The sequence below is a fragment of the Bubalus kerabau genome, chromosome 1 (genome assembly GCF_029407905.1).
Source record: "Bubalus kerabau isolate K-KA32 ecotype Philippines breed swamp buffalo chromosome 1, PCC_UOA_SB_1v2, whole genome shotgun sequence".
NCBI classification, from domain to species: domain Eukaryota; kingdom Metazoa; phylum Chordata; class Mammalia; order Artiodactyla; family Bovidae; genus Bubalus; species Bubalus kerabau.
Window position 1 is genome coordinate 205,960,966 of NC_073624.1, and position 20,583 is coordinate 205,981,548.

Consider the following 20,583-nt stretch of genomic DNA (forward strand, 5'->3'; position numbering starts at 1 on the left):
GAGGTCTGAGCATCGAAGATAAATTTCCAGTGGTACTCAGGACACTTTAGTTTCAGGGCCCCTCACTTTGTACAGATTCTGAGAGGAGCCCTAAGTATGTGTTCGTGTGGCCATGTGTTTTCATAAAACTTGTAAGATACCTTAATTACCATGGATACAGACTGCCATCTCTTTCCACTTTGTCTTGCCCTCCTTCATGTTGGGAGGCCATGTACATTTTGAGTGTCTGATAATGGGAAGTCAAGTAGGCGATGCCTTGGCTTGGGTTTAGTATGATATACTTACGAGTTTTTCAGTAACTTCTGTGTGTGATTATCACTAATCATCCAGGGTAACAATGACTTCTAATAATGGACATCTCACCCACAGGTCCAATTCATCCAGTTGGGTCCTAAAGGCCCAAAGTCTGAAGTAGTACTGTGATATGAATTAGTTCTACAGTACCAGCACCAAATGGAGAAGGAAATGGCAACACACTCCAGTAGTCTTGCCTGGAGAATCCCATGGACAGAGAAGCCTGGCGGGTTACAGTCCGCGGGGTCACAAAGAGTAGGACACGACTGAGCACACACACCCCAGCACCAGAAGTTTGTGGGCAGCAAAAGAGAAGCAAGTTCTGTAATGTATGAAGCCAGAAGCTTTTCTGGTTTCTCTTCTGAAGTTGTTGATGTTTGTGGTATCTGACAGCCTTTTGAAATGTCTAAGTTTATTTCTTTTTTGCATTCTACATAAATATTTCGTTTCATATCTACTTTATATTACAGCTGTGTAGAATAATCTTTTTTCCAAAGGAGCTCTAAAGGCTTGGATTTATCCCTGCCAATCATTCAGGGTGGTTTCCAGGAAGTCACCAAAGAGCATCACAGACAGTAGGCAGAGGGTTAGTATAGCAACATTTTTGGAACCTGAGATTTCAGAAGCTGAAAGAGCTATACGATCAACATTGCTAAAGATTCTGGTGTAGCTCTGACTAACCATGTCTGACCAGTTCTTCACTGGATTCTGAAAAAAGACTTTCAATTACAAACAACCTCTTCATAGGAAAAACAAAGCATTTTTAAAGGAGAGCCCAGTTCTCCCAGGGTTATAAATTGCATACCATGTTTTTTCCTACCAATGCTCCAAGGGCTGGACAGAGTACTGTGTTGAAGAAACTGTGATAATCCATAACATATATTTGGTTAAAACTTCTATTGTCACTGAACCCTAAGTATTGGGTTGGCCAGAAAGTTTGTTTGGGATTTTCTGTAAAATGTGATAGAAAAACCTGAACAAACATTTTGGCCAACCCAAAATGAGGTCTCAAATCCAGCAGCCCCTCCCTATTGCCTCAAATCCCTGTCTATGCTCTACCAGGATGCCAAGCTCCTCCCACCTTCCAGGATAAAATAAGGACATGAAAACCAAGCTCATTATGATTGACTTAATCACTAGAACACATTCTCTCTTCCATTTCTAAAAACCCTGGAGTATTCTTCTGCACAAACACTAGGGTTTGTTTACTGTCCTGACATGTTTTATTAGATCTCAACCTATTTCTTTCATAGTTCATCTATAACCCATACTCCAAAGAATGTTAATTCATAAAAGTAGCTGATGGAATACAGTGTGGTGTCAGGACCTATTAACACACATCTTTCTGCTGTACAAGGCATAATTTGGACATTGAGGTCTCAAGCTGTTTAAGTCCAGCCCATGGGTTAAAGTAAGGTATCTTCAGTACAGGCAAGGTATTAAGAATTACAGCAAACTGGCTACAATTTAAGAGACACAAGACCTAATAGCCCAGAAAGAGTGAAGAAGAGGCAAGTTTAATCTCACATATTAAAACTGACCAAAAGTTTCTGAGAATATAAAGCTACTTTTAGGTATACATGCATTATATGGATACTTTATGTCATTAATATTATGCATGTGGCAGCAACCAGTTATAAAGCTACATTCTGAGATGTGTTGCTGTCAACTATCAGTTTTTAAAAAATTAATCATATGTTCAAAGTGATAAGAATGAAAGAATAAAACATAGTTCCATCATTTTAAATGACAAGTAAAGACAACACTCAGTATGAACACCACACAACACCCAGAATACTTCCTCTATCCTTTACCAACACAAAACAGTAAAGTTTTACTGGAAAGGTACCCAAATCATAAACAGCATCTGATGATACCTAGTCTTTAAATGGCCACCAATGATCCCTGCCTCCTAGCAGTCACACCCCTGTGAAGTCTCATTCCACACTGTATTAGATTTGGTCTGTATGGCCAGCAGAAAATGGCAGAAGTGATGACACAGTCTTCTTGAGATTAGGATATATGAGACTGTGGCTTCTTGGGTACTCTCCTGCTTTTCCTTTAATCCCTGCCTCCCTCCTTCCCTCTCTCCACTGCCTCTCTTCCTCTCCTTCCCTCTCTCCCTCCCCCGCCCTCTCTCTTTCCCTCTTCCCTTCATCACTTCTTCTGCGGAAACAAGCTGCCATGTTGTAAACAGACCTACGAGAGGTGCCAGGAGCCTCCAGCCAAGAGCCAGGAAGGCACTCAGCAATGCTTACATTCACCTGAGTGGAATGAGATTTGATGGTACACCCTTCCCCCCCACATACACCAAGTCACTACTGGCAGAGGACCTACCTCTGTGACCTCCCAGAGATGAGAAAAGCCTAGGGGTAGACTTAAAACTGAGAGGGCCACAAGCTAAAAACTATTCATCTCCTTTATTCAACCACATTATAAACAAGTGCACTTAGAGGCCAAGAGAATGGGGTAGAAGAAAACAAAACCATCAGTGGTTCTGTTCTGTTTCCAGTTCAAGTTCACACATCTTCCTTTTTTTATTGGAAGATAGTTGCTTTACAAGGTTGGGTTAGTTTCTGCTGTACAATGAAGTGACTCAGCTATATATACATATATATATATATATCCCTTTTCTCTTGGGCCTCCCTCCCACCCCACCCCCCATCCCATCCATCTAGTTCATCACAGAGCATTAAGCTGAGTTTCTTGTGCTGTAGAGAAGATTCCCGGTAGCAATGTCACATGTCTTCTTAATCCAGGAGAAAACTACAAGCTCAAGTCCCACAGTTTAGAGACACATTGAAATCACATGGCACCAAATTTCTTACAGTCGATTTCTTTGAATGATTGTTTCTGATAAGTCAATAGCACTTTTCAGAAACTGTTAACTTATGCAATATGTCAAGTAAGATCAGCATTTTTTTAACCTACCAGAGGAACAGAATATGAAACATTCAATTTTGAAAGTTCCCAAGGTAGAGGCAATAGTGGCTAATTCACTGATATTTCTGGTGCTGATTCTATAGACAAGAAATCAATATTTCTAATCCTAAACTTGGGAGAGAAACAGAGTACATTTCTAAGTGATGATACAGATTTTAGGATGCCCTTTCCTTTTTCTTTCTTCCTCCTTCTATGTAAGACTCTCATTGGTGACTTTTTTGCTACTATACTCTGGAATCCCTCTCACACTGCTCATTATAGAACAAGCATATACAAGACATATCAAATGGTTTGATCTTAATCACGTCCTTTCCAAATCAAACCTAATGAGATCATATGAAAAAGAAAAATAAACAGTAACATTTAAAAACAGTATTATATAAATAACAAAGACAGCAAGAGAAGTAATACATAGGCACATTGTAATATCTTCCGAGTGAATTCTAACTTGATTCAAAGATGAAATACACGCAGTACGCTGAAGAACTAGAGCTGATATGTAACCAAGAAAGACTGAGAGCCAAAGCAACATATAGTCTTTATTCTACTAAGCTGTCAAAGGAAAGGAGAGATTTTTCTGATTCCATAGAAATTACCAGTCTTCACACATTGGAAAAAATGAAAACAAGAAAAGTGCTATACTTTTACAGGTAATAGTGAGTAATTCTTCCCAAGTATGTCCCAAGGCTTTTCCATGGAGCATTCCCTGCTACTCAGTCCTGGAATTTGTTTCATAAACTCCACACAGAAATCCACTTCATCTTCCAGGAGATGCTATAAGTCATAAATTTCTCACTCCAAGCAACCAGGAAATAGAACTTTATTTACAAAGTTAAAATAGAAGCTGCAATAAATAATTCCTGCCAGAAAGCTAAAAATAATTTTTAACTCCTAATTACTATACAAATAAGACAGGGCAATGTTGGAGCCCAAGTTTCCAGCACTTCCTGGCTATGCAAATATCTAAGCGTCACTTGGCAACAGCTGGACAAACAACAGAGTTTTGTGTCAACCAAGACAAAGCAACTGGCCATCACTGAGATGCCTTCAGGGGAGGATGGGGTGGGGGTGGGGGACTGGCAACTCCTTGATGAACAAGATTATTATCTGTAACCCACCCTAGCCATTTCTTTCTTTTTCTTTTTTTTTTTTTTCTTTTTTTTTTTTTGCTTTCCCCAGAAGTCACTTGTTAATTTCCCATTAGACTGAATCGAAAGGCAACACTCTCAAGTATTGAATCAGCATCTGGCCATAATGCAAAGCAACTGTGTCAGAGAATCAGCACCTTTCTAAAATTGAATTTGACCAATGAAGCAAGCAGTCTGTTAAGAAGTTTTGTGTTCAACAACATCTGTCACTCATGGAGAGATTTCCCACTGCTCTAAATTTCCTATTTGCTAAATAGTTCCCACATCACTGATAAGTTCAGTCTGATTTTGCTCAGCTAATACTTCTCTGTGGAATTAGATGTCAAGTATTGGTGGAATTACCCAGCAGAATAGACTGCCTGGGTTTGAACATCACTATACTGTATACTAGTTTTGTGTTCCTGGGCAAGTAACTTCATCTGATTTCAGCAGTGGTAAAGAGGAAATAACAATAGAACCTGTTTTAAAAGGTGGCTCTGAGTGTTAAGTACCAATGAGCATGTCACATGCTGGGCACAATGCCAGGCATTAAGCAAGTGCTCGGGAGATAGTAATCCTCCTCATTCTTGTTTTTTTTCAGTCTTATTTCTATTGTTGTTATTATTACTGGTGCCAAACTATGAGAGTTCATTTCCTAAAATGGATGCCTAGTGTTAAAGTTATTAGCAATGTTAGCAATGTTATTAGAAAGCACACTTATCAAGCCCAAACGTGTACAGGCTTACAGTAAGTACAGAAGAAATAGGATATGGGCTTTATACTCAGAATTAATCACGGGTACTCTGTTGTCCCATTTGAGTCATGGAGCTGTTTCTCTCAATAATCTGCATGATGATTACGTTACATCTCCTGTTAAAACATATTCCAATCTCTTCTTAAACCCAGACTCATACTCTGCATAATAATTCTCAACTTCTCCAGTGATAGAATCCACAGGATAGATGATGAAAAGAACTTTGAGAAATTCACCTCCACTCCAAAGAACAAAGCCATAGCCAACAGGGAATCTATAATTTACTCATGTTCATATTCAAATTTATATATGAAGGCACCAATAAGGAAAACCCAGGGAAGCTGTAGGCTAAATAACTCATCCACAAGAAAAAAAAAGGTGAGGGGCTCTGAAATGATGACTTCTTCATAAAAGCAAAATTCCTGCAGGGCAAGTCACCTGATTGGTTTTTAACGGAGTGCAGAGTTTAATCCAATTATATACTAAATCACACTGAAATCAAGTCAGGATCCCTCTAGCTGATTATAAAAATGAATGAATCTAAGAAGATGCCATTCTATTGTTCTCCTAAAGAACTTACTCTTCCCTTCACGCTATGGTCATCATTCCATAAAATACAGAGACTACTTGCAGGCAACTCTTTGAGTTAAGATACACATTTAGTCAACTGCCTTTTTGGAAAAATCCTTCTTCTCTTTCTGAGGTTGGGGAATAATGAAATAATTAATTTCAAATAATATAAGGCAATATACTTTGACAAAGGGTTGTGAGTAATAATGCAAAAGTCAACTGACATCTATTTGGAGCTTAGCAAAAATAAGCCAAGTAATTGATGTGTTTGAAGTTCCTACGTAAGTAGAGGACTAACATTTACATCAGTGGATGGAACTGATCTTGCCACGGTAAGAAAAAAAGAGAGAAGAAGTAAAGAATAACCATTTGTTGAGAGCCATTATGAGTTGAACAATTTTAATTTATGTAGACTGTCATTTACTTCTCATAACAATTCTATGGTGAAAATACTTGTCTCCATTTTAGGAATGATGAAAGAAACTGACATCCAAAGAACTTAACTGATTGGCCAGTGCTCCATAGCTACAACAGACAGAGCCACCAGGGAGCAAAACTGTCCATGTTCTTTACACAATGTGTGTGTGTTAGTCACTCAGTCATGTCCAACTCTTTGCGACCCCATAGACTGTAACCCGTTAGGCTCCTCTGCCCATGGATTTCTCCAGGCAAAAATACTGGAGTGGGTAGCCATTTCTTTCTCCAGGGGATCTTCCTCACCCAGGGATGGAACATCGGTCTCCCACATTGCAGGCAGATTCTTTACTGTTTGAGCCACCAGGGAAGCCCACTTTACATTTAATGTTAACCTGCAAATAGACCAAGCTATGACATACCCATGGACATTAACTTTGAAATAAGTTTAAAAATTATTAATTTGGGTGTTAAGAATGTACAGTGCGTTTTGATATAGAAATATCATTGTAAATGACAGACTGGAAGATCAGTTTGCAAACAATTAATGAAACCAAAATTTCATATAAATGCTTAATCGCGACTGCATTAATCATTGGTGATTTTGCTTTTCTTTACTTTCTTGGATTAGGTGTTTGGGTTTGTTGTGGGAGAAGGAAAGCAAAAAACTGCAATTTATAACTCCAGGTATTAGCCAGGGACTATCTGATTGCAAGAAACAAAAACATTTAAATTAGTTTCAGGCAAGTAGGAGGAACAAGAGGAATGAGGCTCAGATGGGAAGCGAGCAGAAACAGACATTCTTACCCTCCAACACTGAGGGGGTCACTGCTAGCCTTTGCTCTGCTCTGGGAGGTTGCTTCTTTCTTCTCTCTCTCAGGGTAATTTTCTCTGCCTCTCCATACTCAGGGGAAAAAACGCCCTACTTTATATCATGTCCCAGTTCAAATACATCCTTAAAAAAAGCAACCTCTGAATAGGTTAGTAAATACTCTCTGGAATATCTGGTTCACTGGAAGCTTGTATTTATTTTCTGCTCCAGCAGCAGAAAGGGACTCTCCAAACTCTCAGAGCATCAACGTGTGTCTTAGTCTGCTCAGGCTGTTATAACGAAAAGCTACAGACTGCCTGCCTTAAACAACAAACATTTATGTCTCACAGTCTTGAAAGCTGGGAAGTCCAAGATTAAGGTGTTGATAGATTTGAAAGATGGTAGACATCTGCCTTCTGTGACATCCATGTCTTCCTATGGATGAGAGAGAGGTCTGGCATCTTTATCTTCCTGTAAAGACACTAAATCCCATCTTGGAGATCCGCCCTCATGACCTCATATAAATCTCATAACTTCCCCAAGGTCTCACCTCCAAATACCCTCACATAAGGCGTCAGGACATCAACCTATGAATTTGAGGGTGAGACAAATATTCAGTCCATAACAACTTGTGCCACCATCGCCTTGGCTCTCAGGCACACACACCCCCACCACCATCACCAGCATCCCCACATTTCCTAGCCCTCTTCCTGATCTTTATTCTGTTGCTAGCACTTCTATTTCTAGAAGTGAAATAGATCTTCATTAACCAATATTAACCAATAGATCTTCATTAACCAATATTAACCAAAAAAAGCTTCAGGAAGAGTTGTTGGCCAAAGACCTTTGGAGAAGAGTACAGCATCTGCAGATCTCCTGGAGGGGTCCCTGATGGATGAATCTCCAAAAGTAGCATTCTTTGGGCAGACTTGGGGATACCCGTTTTGGATTCTATTTCAGGTACAATCATCAGACACAGTGCCATGGACAAACTCCTTTCTTCTAAACATCAGTTAAAAAGCCTGCAGGATCTGAGTAAATGACCCCTAAATTCTATAGTTCTGTGACATGGACACTATACCAGTTTGGCCATTCCTCCATTTATTGTCATTTAAAGTCAACATAAATGTACTTGATGCTTAAGCTACATTTTCTCCCATATTCCAAGTTACTTTATCTATTTCTGAACTTATGCTGTACACTTATTTTTAGTTCTTCAAAAATCACGATCAGTCACAAAGTTGTGTTGCTTGTATGAGTTCGCCTCTGGTTCTAGCACTCCAGGGGATTCATTTATTCATTCATTCTTTCAACCACTGCTTAGTGAGCACTTCTGCCAGGCATAAGGAAAAGTGCCAGACATACCAGGCCCTCACAACAAGCTGAACCTCAAGAAAACTGATCACCATAAAACAGCAGCAAAGAATACTAGTAGCTTCTATGAAGGCTAACAATATGTCAGGCTAAAATATCTTTAGAGAACAGGGAGAAAATATAACTGATGTTTGTCAAGTACCTCAATGTGGCTGAGAAAGCTGAGTCCTTAACAGTCCTTAACCAGACTCAGAGCAGCTTCATTAAGCTGTCTTTTGACAATTAACAATGTCACAAAGAACTCATATACAAACATGCATAAAGGGAATGGGGAGGGGAGCGGTGACAGAGAGGAACTGGTGATTGGTTGGTTCCTAACCTCCATGCGCTTCCATTTTTATTTTCTTGCTAGGAGTGCGGAGGGGTGTGGTGGAGACGGAAAGCATGTCAGACATCTGTCATTCATTATGTGAAAAGTGAAAGTGTTAGTCGCTCAGTTGTGTCTGACTCTTTGTGACTCCATGGACTCTAGCCTGCCAGGCTCCTCTGTCCATGGAATTCTCCAGGCAAGAATACGGGAGTGGGTTGCCATGCCCTCTTTCTGGAGATCTTCCCAACCCAGAGATCGAACCCAGGTCGCCCACATTGCAGGTGGATTCTTCACTGTCTGAGACACCAGGAAAGCCCAAGAATACTGGAGTGGGTGCCCTATACCTTCTCCAGGGGATCTTCCTGACCCAGAAATCAAACCGGGGTCTCCCACATGGAGGGTGGATTCTTTACCAGCTGAGCTACCAGGGAAACCACACTGTAACAAGGATGGTTCCCTAAAGTCCTAGCCAGCTAGCCAGCTGTGCAGCTTCTTCCTGGGCATTTCATGAACACACATTACCATCATAAGCACAGGTCCAATAACAGAGACCTGTGCTTCACGTGATTGAATTTTCCCCTCCCTGTATTAGTCAGACTTCTCCAGAGAAACAGAAATTGAATATATGCATTTTTTCAGAGACAGATTGATTTATTTTGAAGAATTCGCTCAAACAATTATTGGAGGCTGAGAAACCCCCAAAACCTGTCCTCTATAAGCCCTGGAGACTCAGGAAAGCCAGTGAGGTCATTCAGTCTGAGCCTAAAGGCCAGAAAATAAGGATAGTCAATGATGTAAATCCCAGTCCAAGGGCAGGGAAAGATGAGATGAGATGTCCCAGCTCCACAGCAAGGCAGGAGAAAAGTGGCATAATCCTCCTCCCCCACCTTTTGTTCTCCTGGACAGACTGAATGACAGCCACCCACACTCAGGAGGGCAGTGTTCTTTACTGCATCCACTGACTTGAGTGCTAATCTCATCATAGAAACACTCCAGACACACCCAGAACTAACGTTTAATATGCTCTTTGGGCATCCTGTAGGCCAGGCAAACTGACACAGAAAACTAACCATCACATCACCTAACACATCTCTATGGGTTTGTATTTTACGTGAATACTTTATAAGGAGGGCTAAGGTGAGATGGGGCCCAGAGTAATTACAGAAATGTGATATAAAAGCAGCCATAGGCTTCCCACAAGCCAAAAATGTGCCAGAAGTCTAATCAAGGAACAAGAAGGAAGATCTGCCAGGCTCTGCTTCTCTTTCCTAATATCTTCATGTTCCCATCTCCTCTCCATTCCCATGCTGCCATCTTGACTCATTGAAACTGGGGTTCCCGGTGGGCCTCCCTCAAGCTATGTTTTCTGTTCTTCAATCCTATTTTCAAAACTTAGATTATCTTCCCCTACTGAGTCCATCACAATCCTCCTGTCTCAGAAATCTGATTCTGTCCACATCAAATATCTGGACCTGGCATTCAAAGTTTCCTGTTCTCCATTCCCGTCAAACTGGTCTCACTCCCACACATGGCATGCTCACTCCTGCCTCTCTGCCAAACTCCTCTTCTTGAACACTTGACTACCTTACCATCACGAGCTTGTATCTTTCTGTCCATTCTACTCCCTGCACGAAAATCAGCTGTGACCACTCTGGCCTTCCCCAGTTGAAGGTCCTTTCACTGAACACCTCCAATGTGGTATCAAACAATTTTGCAAGTTATGATGTATTTTAGCATCTTTTAATCTTGTCTCTCCAGTTAGACTGTCAATATCTGGCACTACACCTGTGATATAAACTCTATAGGTTTTCAAGAAGTGAAAGAATAAATGATCATACAGGCCATATCATCTATCTTATTTATCCTCACATATTGAAGTCACCCAAGGTAAGTACCAATGTTTAATCCAAAAGCATTTATTAAATGGTTTCCAACTGCAGCACCTGGAAGAGTCCTGGAGTAATAATAATGTAGGCAAACTCATGCCTTCACAGAGCAGACCACATAAGTAAGAAAGATAGCATTAAAGTATAAATAGTCAGCTGAACAGTCTGGATATATAGAAGATGATAAGACAGCTGCCATGTACAAGCCAAGGACTCACTCAAGCAGGAGAGTGGATATTAGGGCAGTAAGATGGAGGCAGAGAGCAAGAAGTGTCAATGGATTAATAATGAAGAAGGGCATGGAGAAAACTGTCCACATCTCAGTTTGGACAAGAGAAGGGGTAAAGTAATAAAGAAAACAGGCAAAAGATGTATAGGCAACCAGAGACCCATTTAGCTCTGTCTCCAAAATGAGACTATGTGCCTGTCAAGAGTTGGAGCAGGGACTTGTTTGTTAATTTGTTGATACTAACTCCAAAGTATCAGCATATATATAGTATCTATTCATTGTTTCCAGGTGTTCTGTGTGGGTTCTCTTGGTGATTCATTGGTTCATTTACCATTTTATTAGGTACTTACTGTTTGTTAGATTTCCTGCCAGGTGATGTTAAAGCATACAAGACACTGGGCTGGCCCTTCAGGTGAAAATAAGACTGACAAAAAGGAAGAAAAATGATACTGCAAGAAGAGAATCAGAGTCCTTATGGGTGGGGCAAGAGTAACCCTTCAAGTGTCCAGAGAAAGAAGAGCCAGCTTCGGAAGCAGCTGCTGTTGTGGAAATTGTTCTACGCAGTTTCTAAGAGTTGTTCAAGCCGGCTTTTTAAAATGAGTTTAAGGTGTACATTTCAGGTTTTACATTTTATTCTAAGTGGTATCAAGATAACAATAACAACAAATACTTAGATAGCACTTACCGTCTGCCAGGATGTAGTTTAGATGCTCTTCAAATGTTCATTGATTGAATCTTCTCACAACCCTGTGATGAGATAAATACTGTCTTCAGCCACATTTTAAAGGTGAGGAAACCAAAGAAGAGTTAAGACCCTTGTCCAACCAAGGTCACAGAGATTGGCCATGGTGGAACCAGCAGTCACAGTGGGGAGCTGGGCTCCAGAATCCATGTTCATGAACAATACATTTAAGGCAATATCACGCATGGACATGGAATACATCCCAAACACTACTTAAATCAAAGGTGACTGTACAATCAACGGGTCCTAAAAATCCAAGAACTCTGTACTTTGATGTGTTACATTGAACTGGGACGGGAATTTGGCTTGATTTAGCAAATATTTATTTAGCTGTGGCGGATTAAGAGATGAGTAAGATGCAGTCACTCTCCTTAAGGAGGTCAATATGTAGTGGGAGACACAGATAAGCAAACAGCTTTTCACAGCGCACTGTGCTATGCGCTGTAGTAGTATTTCTATTGTGTCAACAAAGCTTGTGGGCTGCTGAAGACAAAGGGATTAACGCTGTCTGCCAGGTTTCACAGAGGCGGTAACCACTGAGCTGAGGCTTCACAGAAGAAAGACTGCACTCAAGTGGGGAGGGCCACGCATGGGACAGAGGACCTTCCAGGGACGGCTGTGCAGAGAGCTGATAAGGAGTGATAATAAAACGGTACCATCGCAGTCCCTAAATTCTGCTTTGGCCTCGCCCGTCCTTTTCCTCAAGATCTCTCAGGGTATATGTGCACAATAAAGGCAAAATCAGGCCAGCTAATATTTCCTACTTAGTTTCCTGACCCCCCTTCCCCACATCTTAGTAAAAACTCTGAGAAGCTGAGACCCATGGAAATTGCCTTTAAGTTAGAATGGCTGAAATGCCCTAGAATCGCAACACAGCAGAGAAGGCCTGCTTTACTTCACCCCAAACCCAAAGTGTCTGTCTCATGACTCTGGCTGGAGAAAACGTCAATCCTGAATATAGTGCAGAGTAAAAGGAGCCAGACACAGAGAGCGGGACACAATGACTGGGGTGGTGGGAGACACACAGAGAGGGGAGCCTCCCAGGCCTTCAACAACTCCAGCCAAGGAAGGGGAAGCCGGGGATGCAGGAAGGAACGGGAGAGAGAACCGGACTGCGGCAGGGAGTGGCCTCCATGCCCGTTTCCACTCCTGCCTTGTGAGAGCCTCTGAAGTGTTCACAATACATGCACTGCTGCTTTTATTTATTTTTTTTAAATAGAGTGTACTAAACTCTTCAGCCACTGGCAGTTCTTACAAGGGACTGATGAGAGCACCCACTCCTCCCTAGAAGGAGAATGAGGGTAGTGAGGGGGAGGCTGTGAGAGCAACACATCACATCACACGGAGGCCTCAGGTCCCACCGTGGGTTCAGGGCATGGGTCTAACCACACTGTGCAGAGCATCCAGCTCATGGGGAAGAGTTAAAGCAATGAGGTCACGTCCCTCTGACAGACTCAGTTTCTCCATGTGAAAGTGAAAGACATTGTTTTGGCATCTCAGTCCGCAGCACTGATTTCTGACATCCTAACAATTTCTGCTCACAGCTGGGGTGACAGAGAAGGCTTAAAGCACGGGATTTTCCTTCCCACCCCTGTGGCCACAGGCTTGTTACAGACCTCCCCAGCCCTCTTGAGAGAGAGACCTCAGTAAGATGGCAGTGATGCCTGCCCCGCAGGGTGGGTGGGATGAGACAATGAGAGAAGGTCAAGGGCCTCACCAGGAGCCTGGCCCATGAAACTCACTGGTGGTTCCTCTATGAGGACCATCCTTGCCCGCCTATTCTATGGGCATGGACATAATTAATGTTATTTATCATAGGATCAGCGCAGGATTGAGAACTAACTCCATGTATTTTGAAGCAAAATGAGTTTAATACAGGGACCGAGGGGTTTATAAAACCACTGAAAAGAGTGAGAGATGTCTAGAGCAACCCAGAAACCTAGCATGGGGCCTGCTAACTCAAAGGCACAACTAGAGCCACGGCCCAGAGTCTAATCTGAAGCCCCTAGTGCAGCAGGAAGCAGGAAAATGGACATGAGGAGCAGCACTCAGAGATGAGACACGAGATCAAGAAGGGGCCACGACCCCCACTGCTTCTTGACAACCAGTTAAGAGGGGATCGGAAGTTAATGCAGGAAACCCACGGTCTGGCTGGTCATTAAGACAGTCAGGATCCAAAAGAAGCCCAGCTCTCTTCTTCCAAATCTCCTGGGAGAACTTCTTAAGTGGAACTTAACTTATAGGTTGAATTTTAGCTGCAAGGGAGGCTGAGAAATGTAGTTTCAAAGTAGACAACCATGTGCCAAGCCAAAACTCTGATTATAAAAGAAGGAACACAACTGTGGAATTCAGTACAAAATGGGAGGACAAGACATGTGAGAGCGGAGAAGAATATCACTGAAGACCCAGGGCAAAGAAAGAGGAATCAGCAAGAACAACTGGGTAACTGCAACTAAGAAGGGTAAGGAGGACTCTATAAAGCAAGCTAGAAACCAGATATTTGACATTGCCTAGAAGCTAAAATAGAGACCACTTCTGACTTTCCACACTTTCACCCTTTAGAACAGTGAAAACTTATGATCCTTTCTTGAATGTTCCTCTTCCCCTGAAATCCCCAAATCCTGTTTAAAGTCTCATTAACATGCCACTCTTAAATAAAACCTCATTGACTGAGTCTGAAGAAAAACAGAGATCCCCTCCTCAAAAACCTGCTCCACACGGAGCTAGTTCCAACAAAGCTGTATATGTTATCTACTTAGGTTCAATTAATGCACAAAGGAGGGATTAATAGTTACCTGTCACTAGGTTTTATGAATTTCTCTTTTAAATGCACATTTATTGTTATTGTTAGTAGTAGAAGTAATAGTAGTAGTATTCAAGATGTACTCCTTAAATCAAGAAGGCATTTACTTATTGAGCAGCAGGAGAGAAAGCAGACAACAGGTGATAATTACACATTTATCAGAAAACATTTAATATTTCAAAGTACAGCCTCTGATGGCTGCAGCCAATTTCTCTGCTCATGCCCAGGGTGCAGGGAAGGGTTCTAGTTCTTTACTGTAAAAACAGGGTGGCAGAAACTAACAAAAGAGACAGTATTGTTTTATTTTGTTTTTGCACTCATGTCCCTAGACAGAAGCATGCATTTCTCACATTTGCTTTCTCAAGGCCTTTATTGTCTGAGCTTCCTGTTAAAAAAATCAAGCTAGTGATGGCAGACCCATGCTATCCCATCAGAATACTGAAAGCTGTGTATTACAGTACCAGGCAGAGAAGTGAGGGCCAGACAACAGGCACAATAGGAAAATATTAACACCCAAAGAAATCGATAGTAAGCGGCAGGCCATCAGCACTGCAGAGCCCAGGCTACATCTACAAAACAAAGACACCAGTATCATTGACAGAGCTTCACAAGCAAGAAAACCAAAGAGGCTGAGGGCACACAGAGATGATAGAAAGAGGCTGACGAAAGCCAGCTTTGTCCCTCCCAGCTCAGCCAGGGCGCTTACGGGGTCTCTCTAATTTAAATCAAGTCTGCATCACTAGACACAAGCTTAGCTTGGACACTGAAAGAACAGTTTTGAGCGAAACTGTGTGAACAAAGAAAGCTGGATCTATCAAACAGATAAACAGGTTCAGAGTCTTTGATCTATTTTTTGTGCATGCTCTGTGTGCGTTATCAACCATAACATCTATTGATAACTCCCTTCTTTGCCGGAGCAGAAGGAGCAAGAAGAGAATGTCTTTCAGAAGCACAGAAGATGAACTTTAGGGTTGGTCCTTAAGGGCTTTGGCTAGACTCCCTTGACCCTTCAACGCATTTAAGAGGTAGCAGTCAAGAGAAAGATCAGCAAGCAGATAAACAAACAAGGTTAAGGATGAGTGATTCTTCTGCTGGGCCTTGAACATGTACCAGCAGAGAAATTATGCTGGAATATTTCCAAATCATTAGACAGTGCATTTTGAAAGATGTAGATATAGAGCACAAATACATAACCTCCACTCACATTAAACCGTGCGCTAGAGAAGGCAGGCCATCACTTGCAGAGAGATTGATTTGAAAGTCTCCATCAAGGTATTTACTCCAAGAAAAGAAAAATCCACCTTACCCCTATCCTCCCGCCTGGAACAGATGTCAAACCTTTTAAGAGACAGAGGACACATCTTAATCACATGAAGAAGATGGATAGTATTTATAAATATACACATTTAACTGAAGTCACAAAGTAGGAAACTCTAAGATAATTCAAGTAAAACAAAATACCTTTGCCTTAAGATCTATATGAATAAAAATATAAAACTTTACGGGAGGACATAAAAGAAGACACACCCCATTGAAATAAATGGAGAGATATGCCACGTTGCTAGGTAGGAAGACTCAACGTTGTAACAAAAAATGCCAATTCTTTCTAAATTAATCTATAAATTCACTGCAATCTCAAGCAAAATCCCAAGAGTTCCTTTCATAGAACTAACTAGCTGATTCTCTAGATGTCTAAGAGAAAATGTACCAGAGGAATACAAAATATTTTTAATTAATTAAATGTGTGACTGAGTGCTCAGTGATGTCCAACTATTTGCAACCCCATGGACTGTTACAAATGGAGCCTGCCTGGCTGCTCTACCCATGGAATTTTCCAGGCAAGAATATTTGAGTGGGTTGCCATTTCCTCCTCCAGGGGATCTTCTCAACCCAAGGATCAATCTTGCATCTTCTGCACTGGCAGGTAGATTCTTTACCACTGGGCCACCTGGGAAGCCCTAATTAATTAAAATAAGCAATGCAGGAGACCCCCAATTCGATTCCTGGGTCAGGAAGATCCCCTGGAGAAGGGACAGGCTACCCACTCCAGTATTCTTGGGCTTCCCTGGTGGTTCAGAGGGTAAAGAAGCCATCTGCAATGTGGGAGACCTGGGTTTGATCCCTGAATTGGAAAGAGCCCCTGGAGGAGGGCATGGTTACCCACTCCAGTATTCTTGCCTGGAGAATCCCCATGGACAGAGGAGCCTGGTGGGCTACAGTCCTTGGGGGCACAAAGAGCCAGACACAATTGAAGACTAAGCAGCACACACATGCTAATTAAAACAGTGCATGATTAGCACAGGAAAGTCACCTAGAACAACGAATTAGAATAATGTAAGGAATATCTGCTGAATATGTGTATATGGGGTTTTATTTTAAATTAATTGGGAAAAGAGACTAAATGGTATAAATACAATTTAATACCCATCTAGAAAACACAGGATCAATCCCTACTTCATAACATATAAGTTCCAAATGAATTTTAAAAACCAACTAGACATTATCAGAAAAGCACAGAAGGCACAAAATTTGGAAGAAAAAAATAAATTGACAAGTATAACTATGTAAATCATTAAAAAATACTGTAAAATAAAAAAGACAAGGAAGAGACCAGAAGAAAATATCTGGAACATGTAACAGAAGAAGGGATAATATCCACAATGTATGACTATATCCTACAAATTAGTAAGAAAAAAGAGGGAGAGCACTATAGTCAAATGGGCTTCCCAGCTGGCCCAGTGGTAAAGATCCAGCTGCCGATGCAGCAGATACAGGAGACGTGGGTTTGATCGCTGGGTGGGAAAGATCCCCTGAAGGAGAAAATGGCAACCCACTCTAGTATTCTCGCCTGGAAAATCCCATGGACAGAGGAGCTTGGCGGGCTGTAGTCCATGGGGTTGCAAAGAGTCAGACATGACTTAGCAATTGGGCACACACATGCATGCAGTATAGTCAAATGGACAAAAAGCCTGAAAGTCAACCACAGCAAACACCAGGGAAAGAAGCTCCCTTGGCTCCTCTCTTACTCCCCACCTCACATACAAATCATCATCAAGTTCTCTTCCTCCAGCCCCAGCACCGCTACTCTAGTTCACACTCACAGCAACTCTCTCCCTTCTACCATGAAAGCCTCTCATTTAACCCCCGTGAATCTATGCTCCTTCCAATCAGTCTCCACACCGAAGCTGGGCTGAGCTTGACGAACCATGTGCCACCTTCGTGCCTGAATCCCAGCATCCATTACTTCAGGGCCGAGAACCAAGTCCTCCACGGCATCTACACTGCCCCACAAAGTCTGGCTTCTTACCCACCGCTTATTTTCTCAGCGTGCATGCTCCTTCCTATCACAAAGGCTCTCATCAAGCTACTCAGCTGCTCTGGATCCCTCCTTCCCCCTCATCCCCATCTTATTTGAAATCTAAACTCAGTATCATCACTTCCCCAGTGAAACCTTTTCTGACATCCTAGATTAAGCCCTCGTTCCCTAATATATGGTCTTATATATATATACCTCTTCTTTATGGTACTTGTCACATTTGTAGTATTATATTCAATTACATGATCCTTTAATTAATGTCTCTCTCCTGCAGTAGGCTGTAAGCTTCATGAGGGGAGGGACTACATGTGTTTTCATTCATCATGGTATCGCACAGCCTAGCACATAATAGGTGTTCGGCAAATAATGTTGACTAAATCGATTTTCACACACACAAAAATGTATTTACATAGATTGGTGTCTGTGATTTATGTTTGTGTCATATATAAAGTGCTAGAACAACACTGTAAATCAACTATACTTCAGTTTTTTTTTAAAGGGTTGGAAAAGTAAGCATTACATTTTAGCAGATTTTTCCACTGGCAATTTTTAGGGATTTTTTTTTTAACCTCATTTGACCTTTTTTTTTTTTTTCATTTGAACTTTTAATAGTATCTACTGGACTTCTCTGGTGGCTCAGATGGTAAAGAATCTGCCAGCAATGCAGGAGACCTGGGTTCGATCCCTGGGTCAGGAAGATCCCTTGAAGAAGGGAATGGCAACCCACTCCAGTATTCTTGCCTGGAGAATTCCATGGATAGAGGAGCCTGGTGGGCTACAGTCCATGTGGTCACAAAGAGACATGACTGAATGACTCACACACACACTGCAGTTAGAGGCTAAGAAGATTAAGTTATTGCCATTTGGAAAAGACATCCTTGAAGGTAAAAATTAAAGCTCTATCACTATATAGCAGCTGGGAAACTTTAAAATACACTAAACTTGAGATAATGATGACTCTGTATTCCTTTTTTTTTTATTGTATGTTAGATGGCCAAAGAGCCACTTTTCCAGCAACTCAAACATCTACACCTGCAGAGTTTTCAGGCCACTTGCCCATTTACTAACGTGCCTTCATTTCTAGGTCACTTCAGTTTTTGCCCACACTTGTTGTTGTTGTTGTTTTGCTATTGTTATTATTAGGCTTTTTTAATTCAGTGAATCCCTTTTAATTACTTACTGCGAATACCACCCACTTACCTGGCAAAAGAGACTCCTCATTCTGTTTGAAAAAGCGGCCTAATTAGCAATACTGCCAACAAGAAACAAGAAGGAAGAGGGTGGAACAGGCATTGGGAAGAATAAGAAAAAGGAGTTTGAACAGTCAAAGGAAGGGGCTCTAGAAAGGCAAAGACGACCCTGATTTCTGAGTGACTGGCAGGTCTCTGGAAGACGATATGTCTCAAATAATTGCCAGGTGGAACCAGGAAAGATGTTAATTGACTTCCATGAGTACAGCCTCTTTTCACCTTTGCAGAGTTACTCAGGGTAATTGCAAGGCAGCTGTGGGCTACCCTCTTCTGAGTCCATCTCTATAGGATCCCAGCAAGGGAATGGGGTTGTGACAGATGAGAGTTAATGAAATGAGAAATTTCAAATTAAAAGTTTTAGACTTTGTCTTCAGCCTTTGTAGGATTTCATTCCCCTTGAAACACAGCACTGTCAGGCACTGGACCACATTTTGACAAAATTAAACCCATGGACCAGTTTTAAACCTTGGAGAACCCTTAGAAATCCAAACATTTGCTCTGATTTTTAGAGCTATTATGAAATCATTACAAATTTCACCCCCAAAATTAATAATAAGTGACACTCCACGAGCATAATTACATTGTTCATCTTTCCATAATCCATAATTCCTCTGCGTGTAATAACATGTGAGCAGGCCTTCTTGTAACCCAGCTGCTTCACATAATTGCTTGCTGTCCTACTGAGAAAAACTTTTAATAAATGACACATTAAGCAAAAGAGTGCAATTCTGTTCTCATAGCTACAAAATCAGAAACGGTTTTCCCCCAGAATTGAATCCAATGATTCTCTCTCCCTTTTTACAACAGCATTGGGTGGGCTGAGGAGGAGAGAAGATTCAAGTATTTCACTTAGAACCCCCACAGTTCTTTATCATACTACCAGGACTTTGCCACTAATTGAAGAAATATATAACATGTGTCTTTCCTTCAGCGGCTCTTATTTCCTTAATAGACTTTTTTTCAGCAACTTTAAGAAATGTTTCCCTTTGAAATACAGCATCGCATAATGGGTCCCATCTGGAATGGCAACTTTGCACACAAACTAAGAAACTGGAAGATGAAAAACTCTTTTTTTTTTTTTTGTCTTTGTCTAGAGTGAATAATTGCAATTAACTACTGCAATCTCTATATGTTACTACCATAGAAAATGAGCAAGATTTCCCAATGACTAGGGACTTTGAATCTTGAAAGGGCTGATATCCAATGAGATAATCTAGTAAATTTTATTTATTCAAACTGGAAGCATTTTGCTTTCTGTTTAGTTCTATTTTACCTTCATTTTTTTTTTTTTTGATAGTTTGGCTTTTCAGAAAACATCCATTTGGAATAACATCTGAACTTTCTAATCTCCTTCTTCAAATTTGAATGAATTACTTACTGAAATACAATCATCTTTCTTTAAGTCAACATAACATGCAGAATTTCAAGGGAAAAAAATGACCTCTGAAATTTTGTATCCTAGTGCTGGGAAAAATGAAGAGCTGAATAAATAAGAGGAAGGATTCAAGACTTATGGAAGGAAAATATTATATTAAAACAGCACTGCTGAATCTCTTCATTCAGGAACAACTTCCTAGGTCTGCACTCAAAGAAGCATGAGAAGTCCAGGCAAAATTTAAAACACTGAACACTCCCATAATGCATGAAAGCTAGGGCTCAACAATGGAGGGCTATGTATTAAAACCAAAGATGAGGGTTGCAAGGAAGCTGTAGATATATAAGGAGGTGATCATTATCTTAAAACCAAATTGAAAAGGGAT

General features: G+C 41.1%; 1 long non-coding RNA gene across 12 annotated transcripts in view; it reads right to left on the reverse strand.

Moving 5' to 3' along the window:
- Window positions 1-19,600, reverse strand: part of LOC129630236 (uncharacterized) — a 137,809-nt gene extending 118,209 nt beyond the window's left edge. For 2 of the 12 annotated variants that reach the window (XR_008703608.1, XR_008703623.1), the window contains exons 1-2: window positions 18,774-19,583; window positions 11,398-11,459 (exon numbers count right to left, since the gene is read on the reverse strand). This is a non-coding gene — a long non-coding RNA (uncharacterized LOC129630236). Of the gene's footprint in view, window positions 1-11,397; window positions 11,460-18,773 lie in introns of all 12 variants that reach the window. The other 10 variants (XR_008703615.1, XR_008703611.1, XR_008703621.1 and 7 more) reach the window with 9 other exon arrangements.
- Window positions 19,601-20,583: the final 983 nt, after the last annotated feature.